The following is a 20,923-nucleotide window of genomic DNA, read 5'->3' as shown; positions in this document are numbered from 1 at the left end:
GTAGCTCTCATGTGAAGCTCGCACCAGTACAGACGCAATGGGCTGAATGGCTACCTTCGGTGCTGAAACTTCTGTAACAAACAAAACGAGGCTTGCTAAACATTTGATAGCATTGTGGTGAAAAGGATCCACAGCTTGCCTGCCTCCCTGAGATTAATAAAGGCATTTATACACTCAAGGAGTGCAGCTAACTACAGGCAAGCGGGTCTCCCCGCCTCTGTTGACTCCTTAGTCTTAACCACACTGGCCCATACAAAAAAGGTGACTCTGCGACTCAGGCCACTACTTGGAGTCAAGGAGACGAGGCAAAATTATCCCACACATTTTCCTCTGGGTATTAACAGTGCAGATTGGCCGCTGACTTGGAATGTAAAAGTGGATGAGCAATAAACAGGGTCACCTACCCACAGACAGAATCTTAGAGCCCAATATTTAAGCATTAAAGTAATATCACCTCAAAAGACTTCAACAGTTTTGCATGAAAACACCATTATAGAAATCACAATTACACAGATTTAAATGATCCATTCTGACGTGAAAAGAGGACTTGTAATTCCTTTTTTGATTATGTAAAAGAAACAATGCACCAAGACGTCCATTTTAGCAGTATTGCTCTCGAGAATTCTGGTCCCTATTCAGGGTTACAGTCAACTTGAGCACCACTACACCAGAAGACTACAAATCAAGGGCACGCCATGATTACATACTGTACTTCAGTGTGTTACCTCAGCCTCTCAATAATATTATCGCCGTTTGTCTATTGAGAGACCAATTGTCATTGAAGCACTTTGAACTGCGCACATCATACATTAGGTATTTATACAAGTTACTGAGTTACATTGTAACCTAAAAATAAGGCATTGCGAAAGAAAATGTCAAAACTCTGGAACATTTGCATGTATACACTCTCTGGAATTCCTTCCCAAACCCTTCCGCCTCTCCATCTCTGTCCTCTCATTTAAGCCCCTCCTTTAACCTCAGCTCCCTAAGTCTTTGGTCATCCCTCCTCTTCTCCTTCTCTTTAGCTTAGCATAGTTTTTTCACCATAGACATAGAAACATAGAAGGTAGGAGCAGGAGTAGGCCATTCGACCCCTCGAGCCTGCTCCGCCATTCAATGCGATCATGGCTGATCATCCAAATTCAGTACCCTGTCCCTGCTTTCTCCCCATATCCCTTGATCCCCTTAGCCTTAAGAAATATATCTAACTCCTTCTTGAATATATTTAATGAATTGGCCTCAACTGTCTTCCGTGGTAGAGAATTCCACAGGTTCACCACTCTCTGGGTGAAGAAATTCCTCCTCATCTCTGTCCTAAATGGCTTACCCCTTATCCTTAGACTATGACCCCTGGTTCTGGACTCCCCCGCCATCAGGAACATCCTTCCTGCATCTAGTCTGTCTAGTCCTGTTAGAATTTTATAAGTTTCAATGCCTCGGTGACATGTCTTGGAGTCTTTTTTCTACGTTAAAAACGCTGGACAAATGGAAGTTGTCATCATCATAAGTAATAAGATTCCGGGAGGTAATAAACTGAAGGTACGCTGCACAATAGAGGCATGTCTTCCATCTGTAACCTACCTGCGCAGTAGCACCACCACCTCCAAGTTCCCCTCCAAGTCACACACCATCTTGACTTGGAAACATATTGGCCGTTCCTTCATTGTCGCTGGGTCAAAATCCTGGAACTCCCTCCCTAACAGCACTGTGGGAGCACCTTCACCACACGGATTGCAGCAGTTCAAGGCGGCGGCTCACCGCCACCTTCTCGAGGGCAACTAGGCATGAGCAGTACACGCTGGCATTGCCACCGACGCCCACATCCCGTGAACGAATAATAAAAAAGTATTAATGCAAGTTCTTTCTTTTTATTACTTTTACAGGAACCTCACAGATAAAGGAGGCCATTCAGCCCATCTTAATTCATCCATCCAGGACAAGGACAACCCTACACTTTCCCTATTGCTGCATCGAATTGTTTCTTAAATGATCCCAGAGTTTTCACCTCCATCACCATTCCATTCCAAGTGTTATTCACTCTCTGCGTGAAGAGATCATTCCTAAAGTTACTTATTACTAGTTTGAACCCGTGTTCCCTTGTCCTAGTCCCACAGTTTAATTTAAGGTAGTATCCCAGCTTAACCTTTAACATATCATTTACTACCTTATACACCTCTATAAGATCATCTCTCAGACGCTTCCGTTCCAGGCTAAAAAGCTCAAGTCTGCCCAGTCTTTTCTTGTAACTCAGGCCCCTGACAACAGGGATCGACCTCCTACCTCTTGTCTGCATTGTCTCCAGTGCTTGAACTTTACCCTCGTCTCTCAGCAACCAGAACTCGACACAGTCCTCAAGGTCTGGTCTGACCAGAGCACTGCAGAGTTTGATCATGATCAACTGCAACTCTGAATAAGGACCAAAGTTCTACCAAGGACTGCTGCCAAAAGAATGCCCAGTGTAATTGCTCACTCCCGTACATCCTTCAGCCAGGAGAGCGACACATTATGCCACTATCAAAAATAAACGGCTTCGTGTCCATAAAGAGATGCCACTCAAGCAAGTGTCGCCCCCCCCCACAACCATTCTTCCGAGACTGAAAAGCTTGCTTCTGTGTCCCGCTCAACTCAATGTCCTGCCTGAGCAATGGCCAGGATCAATGGAGAGGTATCAAGACCAGAAAAATGGTGAGTGACATTTTGGTGGCTCGCGTTGTGGTATCACATCAAAACCATCAATACCTCCTCCTACACAGAACATGGGAAAAAAAACTAGGATGTGTTCTGATTTTTCATTGTTTAAGACGAGACAACGGTGAAAAGTTCCAAGGGGCAGAGACAATTATGCTGGTGCACCCACCTCATGTAAAAATCTGGAAATGTCGAGCATCTTCCCGTTTGTGCACAAGTATGGATCGACCAAAACAGTTGCATCGAGGCAATTAGATTGTTCGCATACTTATTCCTTTCTCTATTACATAAAGGATTTTCATTTCTCGTCCTCTCTACTCCGGAGAGCCCGGACTCACACTGGGGTACGGATCCACGCTGGGCAGTAAATTCACCAACTAGTTTACTGAGAGCGGCCTTCATGTACACTTCAAAAATGGAGCTGGGGCTTTACTGCTGAATCACATTACCTCTCTTGTTCCCGACCTTCGCTGCTCTTTTCTACTTGAGCTTCTTCTCCTTCCTGGCCATTTCCTGTTTTCTTTCTTTCATCCCTTTTTTCCTCAATGTCCGCCAGCCCAGACTCCAAAATAATTGTCAGCCCAAGTGTACTTCACCATTAAATCCCCCCACACCCCGTCCTCCGATGTCCAGTTCTCTCCCACACCCAGTCTCTTCTGGCCGAGGGGACGCTCTTGCCGCCTTCTCTGCTCTGCCTTTGGTTCCCTTTCCCACTTCCTCTGCAATGTGAAACCAGTCTGTTCTCACTTTAGGGAACAAGTCAGTTTCGAGGAGCGATCTGCTTCCTGATGGTACTCAACTGACTCAGTGCGAGAAAGCAGACATATCTGGAGAGGCAGATCAGGCAGGAAGGAAAGAGATTAGGTCCAAAATTAGAATCAATAGAATGGTTACAAGCACAGTCGGGAGGCCATTTGGCCTGTCGAGCCCGTGCCGGCTCTCTGCAAGGGCACTTCAGCTCGTCCCACTCCCCCGCCCTTTCCCCGTAGCCCTGCAAATGTTTTTGCTTCAGGTACTTATCCAATTCCCTTTTGAAAGCCATGATTGAGTCTGCCTCCACCACCCTTTCAGGCAGTGCATTCCAGATCCTAACCACTCGCTACGTAGAAAAGTTTTTCCTCATGTCACCTTTGGCTTTTTGCCAATCGCCTTAAGTCTGTGTCCTCTGGTTCGCGACCCTTCCGCCAACGGGAACATGCCTGGCGCTTTGGGGCTGCAAATTATGTTTTACCCACTGACATTTCTACTCTTCCTAACTGTGCTTGCTCACAGCAGTCATTTGCAAATGGCACAGTGCACATGTCGCGTGCGGGAAACACAGGGGACTACCCAACAGGTGGCAGATTTACAGTGGAGCTCTCTTCATTCCTGAGATCAGTCCTGGCCAGTACAGGGCAAGTAAAGAGTGATAGATGGACCATATGGCCTACTTGGAGACAAGGGCAACACAGGTACAACATTGGACGAGTAAACCTTGCGACAGTCCATGGACAACAGTAACAGGCAAAGTTCAAGCATACCTTCCAACCCATTGAAAGTCTTGGCTGTATGAAGAAGGACTTGCATTTATATAGCGCCTTTCAGGACCTCAGGACATCCCAAGGCACTTTACAGCCAATGAAGTACTTTATGAAGTGTAGTCACTGTTGTAATGTAGGAAACGCGGCAGCCAATTTGTGCACAGCAAGCTCCCGCAGACAGCAATGTGATCATAATCCAATCATCTGTTTTAGTGATGTTTGTTGAGGGATAAATATTGGCCAAGACAGCAGGGAGAACTCTCGTTTCAAGTTCTAATAAGGTGAGATCTTATCCAATTCCATACATTGCAAGTGGACCATCCATTATTCAGTAGACATGAGGTAGAGCAAAACAAACTTAAAACTGAATCCCAATTCATCCCCATCTTAGTCTGTGTTGACATAACTGTTCTTGTCCTATGAGTAGCAAGAAATTTAGAACTCTCTTCCCCCCCTGTTGAGGCTGGGGGTCAACAGAAATGTCAAAACTGGGATGGCTAGATTTTCGTTAGGAAAGGGTATTAAAGGTTACAGAACCAATGCTGGTTGATGGAGCTAAGATACAGATCAGCAATGGTCTAATTGAATGGCGGAACAGGCTCAAGAGTCTGAATAGCCAACTCTTGGTCCAATGAGTCTGATGCCCAACTTATTGTTTTTAATCTCTATACCAAACATATCGAACAGGATGCCAGTATATGGTGATAGTATAGGAAGCCTGGGTTGCTCTGACCTGGGTGTGTTGTTGGAACCCACGGTAGTACAGAATGTTACGGAAAAAAGACGGCGTTAAACCAATTCTCCATTTAAACTGTCAGTCTTGCATGGTCGCACTCACTGTGGGTCAGTGCAACCTAAACGGAATGCACTCTCTTGGGGGGTTTATACTGAAGACTCGCTCCACATCAGTTCTGACGCAGGGGAGACTATAAATTACCTGGTCTGGCACACATGCTGAAGCTTTTCCCAATCTGTTTATACCAGCCTGATGGGAAGCTCAGGGCAACAGATTGCAAATTGTATAGATTCCAGGGCTATGGGGAAAGAGTTGGGGAGTGGGCCTAATTGGGAGAGCTCTTTTAAAGAGCTGGCACAAGTTACGATGGGCCGAATGGCCTCCTTCTGCGCTGTAAGGTTCCCAAAAAAATTGCAAACCAAAGGATGACTTTTTAAAAATAAAAAACTGTTCCCCAATTTCGTTCCTCAAAGTGGGATTCGTGCTGCGGTGCAGTTCCACAGGTACCTTCTAGCATCTCGCCCAAGTGGTCATTCTTCCAGATGGAAAAATTCGGGCAGTCAGGCCAACTGGTAGCGTAGTGGTTATGTCGCTGGACTAATGATCCGGAGGACGTGAGTTCAAATCCCACCACGGCAGCTGGGTTATTTAAATTCAGTTAATTAAATAAATCTGGAATTAAAAAGCAAGCATCGGTAATGGTGACCATGAAACTATCGGATTGTTGTGAAAACCATCTGGTTCACTAATGCCCTTCAGGGAAGGAAATCTACCACCCTTACCCGGTCTGGCCTTTATGTGACTCCAGACCCGCAGCAATGTGGTTGACTCTCAAATGGCCAAATGAGCCACGCCGTTGTTTCAAGAAGGCAGTTCACCGCCACCTGCTCAAGGGCTATTAGAAATGGGCAATAAATGCGGGCCTTGCCAGCGGTGCCCACATCCCATGAATGAATTTTTTTAAACTGCCACCTCAGTGCCCTCAACTAGGATTTCCCTGCCCCTGCTGGGACCACCTGTGGGACCACTGCCCGCCACGCCTCCCTCACCCGCTGAATGCAAATGGCGGCAGGACCCGGGGCCTGTATCCCCAGAAGATTTACCACCCATCAGCCTCGCTTACTGCTGCGGCCCACCGTCGGGAAGGTGCAGCACCACCGGGGCGTTTGGGGGTCAGGCAATGGCAGGTTTCCTGCTTTTGGCGGGAATCCCAACCCAGAAAACTAGGGGCGAGTGGACATCCCGCCCCATCGGAAAACCATCACTGGGAGAGCATAAATACTGTGGTTACAAAAGCAGGTCAGTGGCTGGGTATTCTGCGGCGAGTGTCTCACCTCCTGACTCCCCAACGCCTTTCCACCATCTACAAGGCACAAGTCAGGAGTGTGATGGAATACTCTCCACTTGCCTGGACGAGTGCAGCTCCAACAACACTCGAGAAGCTCGACACCACACGGGACAAAGCAGCCCGCCTGATTGGCACCCCATCCACCACCTTAAACATTCACTCCCTCCACCACCGGCGCACCGTGGCTGCAGTGTGTACCATCTACAAGATGCACTGCAGCAACTCGCCAAGGCTTCTTCGGCAGCACCTCCCAAACCCGCGACCTCTTCCACCTAGAAGGACAAGGGCAGCAGGTGCAGTGGAACACCACCACCTCCAAGTTCCCCTCCAAGTCACACACCATCCTGACTTGGAAATATATCGCCGTTCCTTCATTGTCGCTGGGTCAAAATCCTGGAACTCCCTCCCTAACAGCACTGTGGGAGTACCATCACCACACGAACTGCAGCAGTTCAAGAAGGCGGCTCACTACCACCTTCTCAACGGCAATTAGTGATGGGCAATAAATGCTGGCCTTGCCAGTGACGCCCACCTCCCTTAAACGAATAAAAAAAATCCAGACCAATATGACAGCAAGCTATTCAATTGCAGGTTTCATCACAGCTGAATACGACTATGATGTCCACAATCAGCCAATGCCCACAAGTGCAATGCCAATCTCAAGTTTCCAGACAGCAATCAGCAGTGGGGACTCTACCTACCCTATCAAGTCCTTTAATCAGCTTAAACACCTCGATGAGATCACCACTTAATTTCTATACTCAAGGGAGCACAAGCTTAGTCTATGCACTCTGTCCTCATAATTTAACCCTTTCAGCCCCTGTATCATTCTGGTGAATCTGCGCTGCCCCCACCTCAAGGTTACCATAGGTTCCTGAGGTGCCGTGCCTAGAACTGAACTTCAGTCAGAGAATGTGGAGCTTGCTACCACATGGGAGTGGTTGAGGTGACTAGCATAGATGCATTTAAGGGAAAGCTAGATAAACACACGAGGGAAACATAAACATAGAAGATAGGAGCAGGAGTAGGCCATTCGGCCCCTCGAGCCTGCTCCGCCATTCAATGAGATCATGGCTGATCATCCAAACTCAGTACCCTGTCCCTGCCTTCTCCCCATATCCCTTGATCCCTTTAGCCTTAAGAGAAAGGAATAGAAGGATATGTTGATGGGGTGAGAAGAAGAGGGGAGGGAGGAGGCTCGTGTGGAGCATAAACACCGGCATGGACATGCTGGGCCGAATGGCCTGTTTCTGTGCTGTAAAATTCTACCTAATCTATGTACTCCAGATGTGGCCTTGGTAAAGAATGCATTGCAACTAATGCAACATTTGATGCAGCATGACTTACTGGGGGCCTCGCTTGCACAATATACCATACATTAAGAAAACTCCAGAGAAAGACGTCACTAAATAAACTATCTATGCAACTTTTAAATGGCACCATTTCACTTTAAAATACAGCGGCATCAGTTGCACGATGAAGGGTCTTCCATTGGTGTCACTGTATTTCGCTCCTTCTCCTTGTGGGGGCCCCAAGTTCAAACATTTAACACCCCTGGGGTTACATTAACCACAGCAAGACAAACAAGATAGCTCAAATGTATTTTGGCTGACCCACGGAGCAATTTAGAAAGAGTGCTGAATCAGATATCAGCACCAACAGGACAAGATCTCGGACTGGATCTATCCACAATCTATTGAAAGCCTTGTGTAGTTCGTGAAGTTAGGGAACGCTTCGACACGCAAAGGGTGGTAGAAGTTTGAAACTCTATTCCGCAAACGGCAATTGATCAATTGTTAATTTTAAATCTGAGATTGATAGATTTTTGTTAACCAAAGGTATTAAGGGGATATGGGGCAAAGGCAGGTAAATGGAGTTAGGTCGCAGATCAGCCATCTCAATGAATGGCGGAACAGGCTCAAGGGGCTAAATGGCCTCCTCCTGTTCCCATGTGTATATGTAGTTTGTATCACACTTGAAGTGTGCCAATCGAAAGCACGCTTTACCGAATCCACCTAATTCGTTAAGCTCGCCCCATCAGTCTCAAACTTCCATCGTATCCGCCGACTCGATATACGAGTACGTACACAAGACAGAATTTATATTGCAATCTTTACACGCTACACTTTATGGATGGTGTTCCGATAACGCAACTCCCAACTTTCTTCCTACAGTCAGTAACGGGATTGTGAAAGACGCTCAAATCTACGAACACCCGTGGCACGTTAAGCTGCTTTTATCTCGCGCTAAGACCCGTGCCGGTGCCACCGCCTCGCGCAGCCGGTTGCTAACCCAGGAGTAAACGTGCTGTCCCCTAAAAGTGGACTTTATGATGCAATGGGCTACGCGAGATCCAATGCTGGTGGCACTGGTCTTGGTGCATTATTAAAGCCGCCTCAGTCTGTAGGCAGTCGGATGCCACTCTATTCTATTAAAAAAAACTTAAGATGCGTCACAACTACACATAGAGAATGCAAGCTTCAATTGAGCCGCCTTTCTCCCTTTTAACACAATTTATATTTCATTCCTTTAGATAACACAAACAATTACAGTCACTGTCCCTTCTTAGCAGCTACACTCGGCTTAACTCGGGAACATCCTTTTGTTAGTTGTTCTGCACTTTTGTTGCTTGCTGCTCCTGGGCCGGTTCCTCTTTTGTTGGGCTCCCTGCCCCCACCCTGGCTTCATGCATGGTCTCCTGGGAAGCCACAGGTTTCGTCCTCCTGCCCACTCTTATTTCTGCTTGTGCAGGATCGTTTTCACATCCAGTCTGCCCCGGCCAGCCCGCTCAACAGCAGGACGGGTATAGCAAGTTCAGCCTCTCTCCCCACTGTCTCCTGAGAGCACCCGTCACAAAGAAATATGAAAACTCTTACCCTCTACCATGTTCCTTTAAAAAAAAAACTGCCTAACTAGGACTCTATTGCTGGAATATGGGATTAGATTAGACAGGGCTTGATGGCCGGCGCGGACACGATGGGCCGAAGGGCCTCTATCCGTGCTGTATTACTCTATGACTCTATGACAGCGCACCCCCTTCTCCACCCACCCCCACCATTACTTTGGCTCATGTTGGTGCAATCATTAAACCCATATCAACACTGCCTCACCCATATAGGCTCTGTGAAAAGTGGTAGCATTGCGTGCTTTGCAAAAATTTACCGTCAAAATGACCTGCCGTACATCAATGAAGGCGGCTGAACATTCTGGTCTAGTGATGAAAGAATGAAGGGTCCAAAATGAGAGTTAAAGCTGACAAATAGATTGGTCAATGACTAAAATGAACACCGAGAGGAGAGGCTTCACAAAATCCACGGGCCCAGTTATTTCTATCTTTCACCTCACAACATGGGAGGGCAACGGGGCAAACAGAGGAAAGACGACAATTCAACTACAACAACTTGTAGTATCTTTTAATTCCTAAAAGTACTTGAATTACAAAATCTATTAGTCACATACGGAGTCATTAACCAGTGGATTAAATCCAGCGTAACAGAAAATGCTGGAAACACTCAGCAGGCCAGGCAGCATCCGTGGAGAGAGAAACAGAGTTAACATTTCAGGTCTGGGACCCTTCATCAGATGAAGGGTCCCAGACCTGAAACGTTAACTCTGTTTCTCTCTCCACGGAGGCTGCCTGGCCTGCTGAGTATTTCCAGCATTTTCTGTTGCTATTTCAGATTTCCAGCATCCGCAGTATTTTGCGATTGGATTAAATCCAGGGGTAGAGTTTTCTTTTGTCCAATTATGACCAAAATCAAACAGCTCACGACCAAAACAAAAAAGCCAATATTAGAAACCGCCATTTTAAGCTTGTACCCAGAGTTGCCCTCTCAGAGTTACTAAATCCTTACTCACTGAAGGAGTCCGGCTAGTGGATGAATGACATTGCAACGAGCCGTTCCTCAAGGTGCTTCGTATGACTGGGTGCCACTTTATTTGCTGGCTTGCTCACTATGCGTCGTTGCTGGGAAGCGGGTTCTGCACCACACACACACACACCAGAGCTTGAGGCAATTCGAAAATAGTGAGATGGGGGCAGGCCTAATGAATCATTCCAAGTGCAAAGAGGAACCACGTGCAATGACAATTTGGATGAAATCCATGTGCACATTGCCACGGAGCAGGACAACGCAGAGAATGACATCGAAGTTACAGCACAGGAACAGGCCATTCGGCCCAAGTGGTCCATGCCAGTCGGTGTTTATGCTCCACACGAGCCTCCTCCCACCTTACTTTATCTCACCCTCTCAACATAGCCTTCTATTCCTTTCGCCCTCATGTACTTATCCAGCTTCCCTTTAAATGCATCCATGACTTTGCTGTGGGATCAATGATATTTGACCACACACAATCGCACCCTCATTGCGCCACACAAGAATTGATCTTCCCGCTCGTGTACACTCCATAGAAACATAGAAGATAGGAGCAGGAGTAGGCCATTCGGCCCCTCGAGCCTGTTCCGCCATTCAATGAGATCATGGCTGATCATCCAAATTCAGTACCCTGTACCTGCCTTCTCCCCATATCCCTTTAGCCTTAAGAAATATATCCAACTCCTTCTTGAATATATTTAATGAATTGGCCTCTACTGCCTTCTTTGGCAGAGAATTCCACAGGTTCACCACTCTCTGGGTGAAGAAATTCCTCCTCATCTCTGTCCTAAATGGCTTACCCCTTATCCTTAGACTGCGACCCCTGGTTCTGGACTCCCCGACCATCGGGAACATCCTTCCAACATCTAGTCTGTCTAGCCCTTGCTCAGTGAAACGTTTCTCTCAGAATGAGAGCCAGGACATCCAAACCATCACCCCTGGGATTGATTCACAACCAGAGGTAAACGTCCACGGCCTCGCCCACAAAGAAACAACAATTTCTAACAAAAGGGACAGCATTGTCTGGGAAAACTGAAATTGCACAAGGCCACCTAACATAATGGTGTCCATTATCCTTGGGGGTTTGCATGATGCAAACAACACTATGGAAATGACAGTGGACTCAACCACTGCCACCAGATCGAACGAGCCCCGTGTTGGTCCGTTGGGAGTTTTCATCCTACTGTCTCTTTCATTGAGCCTCGTGTTTCGAGTATATTACAACCACTTCACTAACGGGGGGGGGGGTCCTTTCTCTGGCCACAAACAAAGGTCGGATGACTCACTGGAATTAGAAACCGCTGTCTGGACTGGGAGTCTAATAAAAGCCACCTCCGCCGATTTGCACAACACTTTACTATTTCTACGCAGTTCCAGGTCAAGTGATAATTTCGCTAACTTGTTGAGCAAGTCTTTGTGGCTAGCTCACCACTTCAGTGGGGTCAGTGCACTGTACCGATATTTAGCAGAAGCATACAATACTTCCTCTTTCCAAGGGCAGGCAGTGCTGCGTACTTTAATGTAGCGTCTGTTAAAGCCAGTTTCTTCACACACTGCATGCTGCAGACCTTTTTGACACTTTCAAGCCTTTTAATAGCTAAAAAAGAACTCCTCAGCCTCCTTCTGAACTTCTGTAAATACTCGATACCCTTTCTGTTTGATCGTTTTTGCTTAGAAAGAAAGACTTGCATTTATATAGCACCTTTCACAAACTCAGGACATCCTAAAGTGCTTTACAGTCAATGAAATACTTTTGAAGTGTAGTCACTGTTGTAATGTAGGAAGCGTTACTTACTGAGAGAAGCGTTGACCATAAACCACTCAGTCGCAAGAGTTCTATTTTTAACACTGTTAATTTAAAAAGTATTTCTTTGTCAACATGGATCTTGGAGTTCTCAAGGGACAGGCTGATGGTGTGAGGAGTTAGAACAAGGAAGTAGAGCATTTTCCTTCTTTCCATCCAGTACCAGCTACCCTCTCATCAGCTTGTGTGGTCCATGCAAGGTATAGTTCCAGATCAGCTCTGATGGACGGGTCACATTGTCCGCATGCTCGATACGATACTCCCAAAACAAGCGCTCTACTCGGAGCTCCGACACGGCAAGAGAGCCCCAGGTGGGCAGAGGAAACGCTTCAAGGACACCCTCAAAGCCTCCTTGAAAAAGTGCAACATCCCCACCGACACCTGGGAATCCCTGGCCCAATGCCGCACAAAGTGGAGGAGAAGCATCCGGGAAGGTGCCGAACATCTCGAGTCTCTTCGCCGGGAGCAAGCGGAAGCCAAGCGCAGGCAGCGCAAGGAGCGCACGTCAACCCAAGCACCCCACCCACCCACCCGCCCCCTTCAACCACCGTCTGCCCCACCTGTGACAGAGACTGTAGGTCCCGCATTGGACTCATCAGTCACCTGAGAACTCATTTTTAGTGTGGAAGCAAGTCATCCTCGGCTCCGAGGGACTGCCTAAGAAGAAGAGGAGGAGGAATTCCAGATTACAACACATTCCTTCCTTACAATATGCCCCAAAGTCAAATCAGAAGAAGTCACTGCCCTGAACTTTTGAATGTTTCCCACATTCTCTGCTTTTACTCTGACTGGGTGAAGAATTAGGGCACCTCATAGACTTCAATCCAAAGTGGGCTGAAACTGGGCCAACATAGGACCTAGAGTATGAGATAAGATCTGCCGTTTGGCTGGCTCAGTGCGACAAGATTTGAAGAGTTACAAAAAACACACGCTATCCAGTCTACATTTCTTTTGTGCTTATAAAGGCGGGGGTGTTGATATGGGGCACAGCATCAATTAATCCAAAGTTTAACTGTTAGATGCAGAGTAAGGCTCCCAATAACATGCTTCATTCAGCTCTAACCTCAGTCCAGCACCGTACACCATCTTTTGGAGGAGGGGGCTTGTTTCAATTACTACAACCACTGAGTGGGCTGAATAAAAGCAGCTTGCAGGCCAGATTTGCCTCAGGTTCTGTTTCTTGGACACAACCTTGCCCCAGTCTGATATTTCTCACACCAGCTTCATGTAGTCTTTGACTGACATTACTAATTAGTGCCAAATTAGGGGCAATTTTGTGCTGTGGTCCTCACTAGTTACTTGGCTGAGATCTCAAACTCAATTCACAGAGAATGCTGACAAGCAACAGGCCGAGGAATCTCACCAGATAAGATCAGATCTTCGACAACACCTCCCAAACCCGCGACCTCTTCCACCTAGAAGGACAAGGGCAGCAGGCGCATGGGAACACCACCACCTCCAAGTTCCCCTCCAAGTCACACACCATCCTGACTTGGAAATATATCGGCCGTTCCTTCGTCACTGGGTCAAAATCCCGGAACTCCCTCCCTACTAACAGCACCGTGGGAGCAACTTCACCACACGGACTGCAGCGGTTCAAGGCGGCGGCTCACCACCACCTTCTCAAGGGCAACTAGGGATGGGCAATAAATGCTGGCCTTGCCAGCGACGCCCACATCCCATAAACGAATAAAAAAAAATCCCATCGGACTGAGCTGAGTTTAAACCCAGGTCCCAGAGGTTAAAGGTTACCTGCAGCCATAATTCCCCCTCCCATGTTGCTAAAAAAAATACATGCAATTTTGTTGCAGATTCTGCTCTCATCCAAACTACTTGAAGGCAAGCTCCACTTCAAGAAATAGGCCAAGCATACAAGCAAATTACTTTAGTCATGGAGTCTGTTGTATTTACACTGCTCCATATCTCAAACCATTTAAACACAACTGTGCAAGCCGAGAACAGAATGGCAGTGCAGTGGCATCAAGGCATCCGAGTGATATCCCGGTTGCCTGGAGGTAAATGTTGTCGATAAAGCCTCCCAGCCTCAAGACCACGGTTGTGTTTTTAGGAACTCAATAGCCAAAATCACAGAGGTTAAAATTCATCCCATAGGGTAGCCCAGACCAGACGGGCTGCAGCACAAACCTTGTTAAGTAAAAGGCAGTCTTCACAGTACGCGAGAGAAAGATTTGCATTGTCGCAGCATCTTACTCGCTCTCCAAGAGCACTGCACTGAAGCATTTTATGTTGCCCAATGCAGCAGCCATTTTGCACACAGCAAGATCCCTAAACACTACAGTGAGCGATCCATGACCAGTTATCTGTTTTGGTGATGTTGGCAGAAGGAGGAATGTTGCCAAGGGCCCTGATCCTCATCGATGAAGAACCTTTAGTGTTCACCCAGACAGACAGACCAGGCCTTGGTTTAATGGCTCCCCTAAAGGACAGCAACTCCTGACAGTGCAGCACGCCCTCACTACAGCACTTGGGTCCGACTAGACAATGTGCTCAAGCCCTGATAAATACTTCATTTTAAACACAATAGTGCTCCAAATCGCTTGCCACTGCCTATCTACCTCGAATCTCTTCACCCCACAGTCCAGACCATGGACTCAGTGAGGAGATTTCCAACTGTTTAATAGCCAGTGCACCACGAACACTTGTAGCACAATGTTCTTGTTGCTGTACTACGGACTGTAAGCCACATTTCAGATTGACTCCCACCCACCCCCCAATCGGCAAAACAAGATTCAACTTTGTCTTTTCTGACATGAATTAGGCTTATGACAAAGATCTCGGTTTGTTTTCAAGAGATTTGCTTTAGTCCACGCAAGTCTTCAAAACACTTCACATGTCCTACAGCCTGACCCAGTTTTCAGAGAGGCAGAACTCAGCACAGATAAAAGGAGAGATACCGAGAAAGGATTAACTGTTAAAATGGAAACCATTGTACTGGTGGATTTTTTTTTCAGATAGTAAACAAGCTGAATGGAGACAACAGCGTTTAAGAAGAAAATTCAAACCTGCACTATTATTAACTCTGGCAGCCAATTTCTCTTCACACTGGTAATTTCAGCGAGACCTGGCTTTGCGGTATTCTAACAGCAAGTGTTGGTCAGATGCATTAGAATATCCTCCTCTGCTAGTGGAGCGACCTGTCAGACTAACTGCTGGAAGTATGGACCCTCTGTGCTGAATGGAATCTGCAATCCCTCTTAGAACAAAGGAAATGGAATCCAGCTCCCAGAATCCAGCATACACCTTACTCTCCATCTCAGCTCAGCTCCATCTGATCAGCAGGTTGCCCTGCCCCCCCACCCCCCCCCCCCGGACCCAGTAACCCTTATTTACAACACCACCATTTTCTCTTGCTTTACACGTTATTCTTCCTCCAGTTCCTGAGGTTTTGTCACCTTGGTTGACGGATGATGGCACCATAGCCCTGGACGCTACCAAATGACGGCTTTCATTCCTGTGGGCACAGAGTCATTCCTTTCATGAAATAACTGCCCTCCTATATGAGAGGTGGCAATTAACACACCTTCAAGGTTCAAAGACAGTGATGCTTGGGGAGGTGGCTGATTATTAAAAATGCTGATTTACTCAGTTAGAAGTTTTTGTTAAAAGTCCCAACTAAATCAAAAAGAACCAATTTGACTCTACAAGGTGAGGAAGAAAATCGGTTCAATTCCACTCAAATTAAATAGTGTCAATCCTTACTGGCCATGGTTTTGACATCACTTAGGGCAGCACTATTACTACACAAGACTCCCAACAACAAATGATGCCAGTGTGCTGACTTCTTGCTCGATCCCCTCTCTCCTTCCCCCTTTCCACACACTGCAAACAAAAAGATACAGCCAGACACAACAACTTGCATTTAGATAGCGCCTTTAACGTATTAAAATGCAGTCCCAAGGCCCTTCACAGGAGCGTTGTCAAACAAAATTTGACACCGAGCCACGGAAGGAGATATTAGGACAGGTGACCAAAAGCTTGGTCAAAGAAATAGGTTTTAAGAAGTGTCTTCAAGGAGGAAAGAGAGGTAGGGGGGTTTAGGGAAGCAATTCCAGAGCTTGGAGCCCAGGCAGCTGAAGGCACGGCCGCCAATGGTGGAGCGATGAAAATCAGGGATGTGCAAGAGGCCAGAATTGGAGGAGCGCAGAGATCTTGGAGGTTACAGGGATAGGGAGGGGGGCAAGGCCAGGGAGGGATTTGAAAACAAGGGTGAGAATTTTAAAAACGAGCGTTGCTGGACTGGGAGACAGTGTAGGCCAGTGAGCACAAGGATGATGGGTGAAACAACAATGTCAAGGAGAAATCTGAACCTGGAGGTTGCTGGTACCACACTGAATTTTCCCCCATAGAGTTATACAGCACAGAAAGAGGCCCTTCGGCCCATCGTGTCCACGCCGGCCATCAAACCCTGTCTATTCTAATCCCATTTTCCAGCACTTGGTCCGTAGCCTTGTATGCTATGGCGTTTCAAGTGCTCATCTAAATGCTTCTTGAATGTTGTGAGGGTTCCTGCCTCTACCACCCTTTCAGGCAGTGAGTTCCAGATTCCAACCACCCTCTGGGTGAAAAAGTTTTTCCTCAAATCCCCTCTAAACCTCCTGCCCCTTACCTTGAAACTATGCCCCCTGGTTATTGACCCCTCTACTAAGGGGAAAAGTTCCTTTCTATCTACCCTATCTATGCCCCTCATAATTTTGTACACCTCAATCAGGTCCCCCCTCAGCCTTCTCTGCTCTAAGGAAAACAACCCCAGCCTGTCCAGTCTCTCTTCATAGCTGAAGCGCTCCAGCCCAGGTAACATCCTGGTGAATCTCCTCTGCACCCTCTCCAATGCAATCACATGCTTCCTATAGTGTGGCGACCAGAACTGCACACAGTATTCCAGCTGTGGCCTAACCAGCGTTTTGTACAGCTCCATCATAGCCTCCCTGCTCTTATATTCTATGCCTTGGCTAATGAAGGCAAGTTTCCCATATGCCTTTTTAACCACCTTATCTACCTGTCCTGCTGGGAGAGTGAGCTTGCACGTGCCACACTCCCTCATTTAACTCTGGACCGTGTAGCCAGTCTTCCTGTAAGATGGATGGAAAGTGGGCATCCATCATTTGTTATGCACAGATTGACGGCGAGGTCTTGGCCAGTGAGCATGCTCGGAGCAGTCACATGTGCCTCGTCACTGCGGCGAGAGAATGGTGGCATGCCCGACAATGGGCACCTCCAAATCATGGTGCTGCCACCCCAGTGCCAGGGCACTTACTGCCACCAGGAAATACAGCTACGTTAGTGTAGTAGTTATGGTGCTAGACTAGCAACCCAAAGATCGCAAGTTCAATTCCCACTGTGGCAACTTGTGAAAATAGATTCAATAATTCTGGTCATTTGAAGGCTGACACTAAGAAAAAAAATAACCACAGAAGCTGCCCGATTGCCGGAAAAGCCCAAGTACTTCACCAAGACCCACCAGGTAAGGGAACCTGCTACTCATAGAATCATACAGCACAGGAGGAGGCCATTCGGCCCATCGTGCCTGTGCCGGCTCTTTGAAAAAACTATCCAATTAGGCCCACTCCCCCCCGCCGTCCCTTTCCCCACAGCCGTGGAATTTTTTTTTCCTTTTCAAGTATTTATCCAACTCCCTTTTGAAAGTTACGAGTGAATCTGCTTCCACCGCCCTTTCAGGCGGCGCATTCCAGATCAGAACGACTGGCCGCGGGAGGAAAAAAAAAAATTTCTCACATCCCCTCTGGTTCTTTTGCCAATTACCTTAAATCTGTGTGTCCTCTCTGTGGTTACCGACCCTCCTACCAGCACGTACTCCTACCCAGAGCCTGGCCTACCCGTGGCTTTGGTCCACACTATGCGCTTGACTCTTAATGCTCCGTGAAGTGGCTTAGCGAGTCACTCAGTTATACAGCTCCTAAAGTCAGATCATATTTGGCGGCCACCACCTTCTCAAGGCATCTAGGGATGGGCAATAAATGGAAGCGTTGTCAGTGCTGTGCACTTGATGAAAACTGTTTTTTTTAAAAAGAGAATCCAGTAAAAAAAAAAGCAGGATAGCAAAATACTGCAATGTTGGAAATCCAAAATAACAACAGAAAATGCTGGAAAAACTCAGCAGGTCAGGCAACATCCGTGGAGAGAAATTTGAGTTGACGTTTCGGGTCGAACCCTTCTTCAAAACTGGAAAGAAAAGAAAATAGATCGAAGGCAGGGCTGCGATCGGACAAAAGAAGTGAAAGAGACAAAAGAGCTAGACGAGATGGCAATAGGCTGAGATAGGTGTAAAGTGTACTGGCAGGGCAAGAGATAGCTGCCAGGTGTGAGAGAGAAACAAAAGGAAAGGGGCGGGGGGGGGGGGGGAAAGGAGTGGAAAAATTACAAGAAAAAATGTGTGTTGCTGTGATTATCTCTCTGCCGAGGTGTGATAAATGGCAGTTGGAAAGATTACCTGTAAACATCTGACATTATTCTCTGACTATATAAGCTGTGTCTTTATGCATTTCTCCACTTCACCTGACGAAGGAGCAGCGCTCCGAAAGCTTGTGATTTCAAATAAAGCTGTTGGACTATAACCTCGTGTTGTGTGACTTCTTACAAGAAAAAATGTGTAATAGGGGCCGAGGTTATGATCTGAAATTGTTGAACTCGATATTGAGTCCGGAAGGCTGCAGAGTGCCTAATCGGAAGATGAGGTGCTGTTCCTCGAGTTTACGTTGAGCTTCCATGGAACAATACAAGAGGCCAAGGACGGTGAGGTCCGAGTGGGAATGGAGCGGTGAATTAAAATGACAGGCGACCGGAAGCTCGGGGTCACCCTTATGGACTGAACGGAGGTGTTCCGCAAAGCGGTCGCCCAATCTGCGTTTGGTCTCCCCAATAGATCCGTCTTAAGAATTCCAGGAGGTTTATTTTGAGGTGGCAGTCAGCTGCGTCAGACCCGCGTCATGGAAGCCAATGGCCCAAAATCAATATGAACGCACAAAGCTCACAGGGGAGCGCTTAGACATTCTTTAAAATGCAAAATAACCAACGCAAAACAAAAGATGACAGCACTGGATGACAAACACCAAGTTTGTTCTGCAAATAAACATGCCAGCATTTCTATACGGTTCAAAAGCCCCAAAGACAGCAAGCCTGGAGTTGGCAACTTTCAACGTACTCCGTAACCAAAGGTCTAAACTCAATCAAATATTACACAATCAGTGTAATACAGTCCTCAGCACTACGTCCAGTCTTAAACTTTGCCCCGCTCTGGACGCCGCACATGACCTGTACATCTTCGGAGGTCGGGCAGAGACAATATCGATCATGCTGAACCACCCACGCACCAGCATCGGGGAACTTCCCCCCTCCATGCTTTGCGCAGGCCTCAACGGAAACCAGCAACCAACCTGCACATCTAAAGGCCTCTCAACCCCCGCCAGCAACTGCAAGTCATTTCTGACAAAATCTCCACCAAAAAAACATTCATTCAGTCTTCTCAGGTGCTGTGGCATTTCCAGCACTGGCCACGTTCCCTTGCACCACTCATTAGCCCTGGAGGCCAAGCCATCCGTAAGGCCTCCACGCGAGAGAAACGCGCACTCGTGCAGTTTGTGCAACGTCAAGATCCTGCTGCCGCCTCCCCCCACCCCGCCGTGCCCAATAACCAAGTGCCTACAGGAGCGCTCGCACTCGAGGAGCGCAAACGCGCGCTTCTTCCGCCACGGGCAGCGGCGCCCGCAAAGATCAAAACAAAAAAACTGGCAGGAGAGACAGAGACCTTTCCTGGGTTTTGTGAGCTGCCGCCTCAAAGTGAGGAGCCTGGAACCAGCTTCCCTTTGCTTTTAGCAACGGAATTGTGTGCCCGGTTTGGATCAGGTAAAATAAACAAACAGAGAGAGCGTGTGGCGGGTGTCTGGTGGAGCACCACTCCTGTGGGACATTTTAGCAAATATAAAAGTGCCCTATAAATTAGCAGGGCCCCTTTCATCCTCCTTCCCCTCCCCCAAATCTTTGCCTTCAGGCAGCACAATGAACAGCCACTGTATGCAAATGTGTCCCACTTTCCAGATGAAGTCAGGTTTTTTTATCCTCTCTGCTGCCTGTTCCATTTGACAACGTACCTAGCGCACAATCTTACCCAGAATGCTTTTTTTTAAAGTAAAGGCTTGAGAACTCGCTTGTCCCTCCTCCCCTCCCAGCCAACACAAAACCAACTTACCAACCAAAAAGGTGGCCACACTGTTGCCTGCCTCGTCCCTTCCCTGTTTTTTTTTTCCTCTCTCTCTTTCTCTTCAGTGCAGTAAAAGGCCACATATGCCTGTGCCCACTTCTAACCAGGAATCAAGTACTGCAGAACAAAGGCAGCCAAGAGGGCTGCCTTAATCTCAGTAACAGGCAAGCCAGCAGCTATTTCCCAGCCCCTCTCAGGGCATCCTGCTCTCTGCATGTCCAGCCACTGCACAATACACATCAATTATTCATCCCCAGCCTTCTGGTTTGCAGGCAAAACCAATCACAGATGGAGCCCAGTAATGGAACCATGCCGTAGTTGCCAACAGGCTATTTGTGCGCAGGCTACAACACTCCTGAGACTATGGAGGGCAGAATGAAGTCCATCAAGACCTTTCCAGCGAGAGTCAAATAAACTTCACAGGCATTTATTGCAGCACACACCAGCACACACAGCCTAGCATAAACCTTGTTGCACTTAGAGAAGAGATTCTCTAGGCTGGCTGAAATGAGATCAAGGGTAGTAGTCAGGTACTAATGGGGGTGAAGGAAGCCTCTCCGAAAAAAAAAAGCAGTCACTTATCTGTCAGGCTCACTGGTGTAGTGCTGTTATTGATGATATTCCTGTTCTCTAGTGATCCATTTCTCTGTCTCCCCAATGCACACATCACACAAGCAGCCACAGCACTTAGCCAGAAGGGGAGAGGAGGGAAAAAA

The 20,923-nt window shown here is 47.4% G+C and overlaps 1 protein-coding gene across 17 annotated transcripts in view; it reads right to left on the bottom strand.

Moving 5' to 3' along the window:
• Positions 1-20,923, bottom strand: part of zmiz1a (zinc finger, MIZ-type containing 1a) — a 527,531-nt gene that overhangs the window by 98,671 nt on the left and 407,937 nt on the right. Inside the window, exon 1 of one of the 17 annotated variants that reach the window (XM_085970555.1) lies at positions 2,858-3,384. The exons of 15 other annotated variants lie outside the window; for them this stretch is intronic. The gene's annotated coding sequence lies outside the window, so the exon portion shown is untranslated. Of the gene's footprint in view, positions 1-2,857; positions 3,385-20,923 lie in introns of those variants that run through there. One more of the 17 variants, XM_085970557.1, reaches the window with a different exon arrangement.

Source organism: Somniosus microcephalus, chromosome 29 (genome assembly GCF_052327205.1).
Source record: "Somniosus microcephalus isolate GS21.2 chromosome 29, FLI_Smic_1.0, whole genome shotgun sequence".
NCBI classification, from domain to species: Eukaryota; Metazoa; Chordata; class Chondrichthyes; order Squaliformes; family Somniosidae; genus Somniosus; species Somniosus microcephalus.
This window is presented reverse-complemented; position numbering and strand designations above follow the sequence as displayed.